Here is a 4766-nt window from a genome sequence, read left to right as displayed (position 1 = left end):
AAAAGGGAGAAAAATTATAATTTTTTTAGTCAATTATATGTAAATACTAACACCTGAGAATGACAGCATATTTCATGCATTGTGTTCACTCAGCACATGACTAAACCATGCTGTTCAAGCTTGAACCCTGATCACTTCATGGGAATTAGCATGTTACAGGGCGGTCACAATAGACTTTAAACACGCAAAATTTCTTCAGACACTGCAGAGATGATGATGTGACCACGCTCTGCAGTATCTTTTTTAAAACATAAATTCAACATAAATAATAATAAATCCAAAATCTAAAATTCTAAAAATATACTCCACTTTCCTGCAATGCTACAAACCTGCAGCTTTAAAGTCGTGTTCTTTTAATTCAGCTGAGAACTCATGCCGGGATGTATCGATCTTCTATTGGTCACTCGTCTTCATGTAATACAAATTTACAGCTCAGAGTTCACAGAACTGGAACTTTGGAATGGAGCGAAATGGGAAACTTCTTCATATGAGCTTCCATTTCCAGTCTTTGGTATTTGAATGTGTATGATTGGAAGTCAAAGGAACGAAAGTGTAGTGCAGGAAAGTGTAGTGTGACAATGATGTGTTTTTGTATTCATTGCCAATACTTCACCCCAATGATGGTCATAAATATGGTAGATGAACAGAAAAGTCCAATATAGGCCTACCGAATTTTCGACAAAGTGAATATTCATGCCCGGTAAATCACCGCACTGTGTCTTTGACGCCACATGCAAGATACTATATTTTCACACAATGAAATAACATAAAATATAGCCGTTTTGGTCTCTGTACTCTTTAGGACTACATTCATGTAATTACTACTCTTTGTCACACCCCCTGAAATCAAAATTGATGCTTTTTTGGCTTTTAGTATGAATATGTTTGCCTTACTGTTCTCTATAAGCTAGTGTGCTCCAAAACAATGACATTTTGCATTTAGAAGATATAAGCATTCAAAATTTAGTCTCTCACTTCCGGCAATATGGATCATATGTCATAGGCTATCGGTGGCGACTTTTCTAGAATCTGAAGTGTCCCGCCCCTACAGTATAAGATGCTGAAGCTGCAGCTAAAATCGGTCACTTGTTCACACATTTACTAGGTCTTTTCTACATGGTAAATGGCACATAATACACTATATAGAACGATTTAGTCAGTGTAAACATGCTTTCCATTGGTGCGAATGAAGTCTGGTTTCACGTTGGTGTCACGGGAACCGCCGCAGTGCGCACACAGTCTGCTCTGGACTAGAGACACGATAGCACAGAGCGGATCATATGCGCGTATATACATATATATACAAACATATCTGACCCATTTGAATTCTGCACAGAAGCTGGCCGAGCTGTGATATAAACTAAACTGGCAATTTTAAAAAAGGAGAGGAGCTGTTCAATATGTCCCATCCTGTCTTCCTCTTTCATTGGAAATTACGTCAACACATTGAATAATGCTGCGCATTACAAGGCACTTCACTGGACTTTTAAGAAATTCTTGTGTGTCACGTAAAGGTACCGACTGTAGCAGTACCGGCTTCAGTTACTGCGGCAATACTTTAATAAATATGAAGTTGTCAGTGACATGGGACAGAGTCGTGTATTTATCTGAATAAATAAAGAAAACGGTGCATAGAGATCATAACTAATTGGGTGAAAGGCTGAAAGATGATGGATAAATTCCACCAGGGCAAAAAGCGTGGCCCGATATTTAACTCTCAGAAGATGGATCTCTGATTTACTGACTGTATCTAATGCAGCACAATGTGTAGGGGTGTAAATTATGTGCCAGAGTGTGCGTCAATGCCACAGCAAAAGCCTATGTTAGACCTTGCAACCAAGAGACCTCCTGATCTCTTCCCGGGTGCCCAGTGAGTGGGGGGTTACGAGAGGGTGGGGTGTTAGCCTCAAAAGTGTAATCATTGGCTGAAAAGGCTGCAGTCAGCTGGCCTATCGTGTGAGCTCTCTGGGCGATTTTCCAGTGTTTGGCTCGGAGGGCGTGGGCTTGACATTCTCTGGCAGCAGCTCAGCTGGACTTTAAACACTCAGAGTTGGTGCACAAGGCTTCTTTAGACATGATCACAGCATTATATCGGTTTGTCCTTATAATGTACATTTCAGGTGGGCACACTGTAATCTACAGTTTTTACCTTAAGACACTGAGGGCCAGATTTACTAAACAGGGCAAATTAGTGTGAGAGAGCAATACCAAAAAAGCGCAAATGGGAGTGGAAGGTTCAGCGCGTGATGACAATGCGCAAATTAAAGAACACAGACGCAGCCGGATCATTTCCATAATGACCAACGCAATCTACCAGTTAGCGTCTGGTTTAAAACTAGCTTTTTTGGGTGGAAAATAATGGCGCAAACACCTGTAAACTGACGAGCGCAAACCTTAGTCAATCACCTTGTGCAATACATTTAAATACTCTCCTCCGATAAATGTTATGTCTGAAAGGGAAACTCAAATGCATATGCAAAGAGTTCAGTCTCAAAAATAATTCTGTCCACCCCTTTTTTCCCCCTGCGTGTCTTTAGTAAATCCTGACAGTAGTTTTTTAACAGCAAAAGAGGGTTTTGCGCTGGCACAAGCTGTTAGTAAATCTGATCCTAATTCTACCTGTTAGGACCTTAAAAGTGTAACTTGATGAACTTGCATTAATCCAGTAATGTCAGTAGGAAATATTTTGATTTTAATAAAATCTATTCATTTAAATGTTTCCACATGAAGCACATTTTTCCTCAATTGTGGCTCCACAGTACTTTGGACCATATGTATCTGAGCTGTTATCTGAGCCAGATCGGATTTCTTCATATATATATTCATAAGCTCTCTCTGACCCCATCTAGTTTCTTACAGCTTAAGAGATTCAAAGCATCATTCTGTAAATATTATCACTTGTAAAAGTCTGCATATACGCATTATGGTCTCAATGATTTTTATTAGGATTCCTGATTCCTCAATGCTTCATTCTCTACAACAACTAATTCACGCAGTATTTCAGAGGGAGACATTTTTACAGGCCCCTTTGTTTTCTGAAAGCTAGTTTGGGTTGTTAGAGGTATATTCCAAAATCAGTTGACGCTGATTTATTTCCTTTTACTGCAGCGAAGAAACACAAGAGTTCACTGACCTCTGCTAAATTAAGGGAAGAATCTAAAGGGCAAAATCAGGTGACTGGCATTAATGCTAGTGTAACATTTAACGGAAAATTCTTGTGTGAACACAATGTTATTGAACATATTAATTCCTGAAGAATGAACTCAAATTGTTACGATTCCTTTTTGCTGTATCGCATACAGATTTTTTCCATTTGTCTTTGTTCTTTAAAGTTTTTTTTTTATGTTGGGAATTCATCACAATAATTACTAATGTTCTCTGGATTTATCCTTCAATGAACTTCAAAGGATTAACATGTGCAAACAAAGCCAGATGACCCGTGTTGGCCCTGACGGCTATTTCGGATATGTGGTGAGGAGATAAACCAGCATGATGAATTTTGAAGTCTTTTTCTCATTCATTATTTTCTTCTTTTCAAGTTGACAAATAAAATGAACACTGAACAGATACAAAACAGTTCAGGTCCTGGTTTTGTTTTTTGGGGGATAAACAAGCAAAATCCATCATCATCCCAAAGTTTAAAACATAAAAGTACATAATGTCACAGATCCAAACATTATCAGTCTATTTTTTACTAGTTCACAGAGGTGACCATCAAATATACTCAAACAAATCATATAGAACAGGACTTCCTGTAGATCAGTAAAGATCCTGTCCAGAATACTTATTATCAATGAATGAGTGCATATATATATATAAAAAGCTTGAGTGTATGGCATGTTTGCTGAATAAGCTATGTGTGTTAATATCCTCTGCCAAAAGCAGAGCCTGGTTCTCACATGCTCTGGTTCATAAGGCCATTCTGCACGTCCCACACTGAGCTCGCTATTGTAGGAGGATCCCATCATAAGTTCCTAATGGATCTTATCACTTCTCTGATGTGGGACGGGAAAGGGGATTAGGGATATGGAATCCTCCCGTCATTGCTGTCATAGTAACAAAGATTACAGCTGTTTGTTGTGGTTATTTGAGGAATGGGATACAGTAGATTTGGGATAAATTAATAAAACACATTTACACCTGATATAAAGTCATAGCTTGGTGTTAATCCAAATTCAATGCTAGCAGGATCTATAGCTATGTTTATATCCTTTTTGTAGTTTTAATAATTCAAACAATTGAAACAATTAATATAAAATGTATTATACATTTAATATATATAAAAAAACAATTGTTTTGTATAATTCTTGTAAAAGTTGTATAATTCTATCATTAATTTAATTTACTTATTATAACAAAATCTTTGCCTTTATTTTTCAAGCGGTAGAGTTGAGACCGGACAGGAACGGGAAGGACATCAAACCGGGTGTTCAGATTCAGGTCGCCCAAAGCGCTGCTGCACAATATGCTCTGACTTAAAAAAAATTATTAGGAATTAATATATACAAAATTTGAAATATTACACACACACACAAACCATAGTTTACGGTTTCTGATTGGATTGCGTTCACTTCAGTTGTTCATTTAGTTTCCTTGTCGCTGTGTATTTAAGCCCCAAGTTTTCTCTGTTCATTGTTCAGTCTTGTTTATGTTGGAAGTGGTTGTGCTCAATGTGTTTGATTCCAGTGTTTTCCTGCAAATTTTCCAAGTAAATACTTTGTCATTGTATTTCCTGTGCCATGCGATTATTAAAGCCACCAGCAATT

This window comes from Gobio gobio (assembly GCF_949357685.1).
Source record: "Gobio gobio genome assembly, chromosome: 2".
NCBI classification, from domain to species: Eukaryota; Metazoa; Chordata; class Actinopteri; order Cypriniformes; family Gobionidae; genus Gobio; species Gobio gobio.
The sequence above is the reverse complement of the archived record's forward strand: the minus strand, read 5'-3'. Positions refer to the sequence as shown.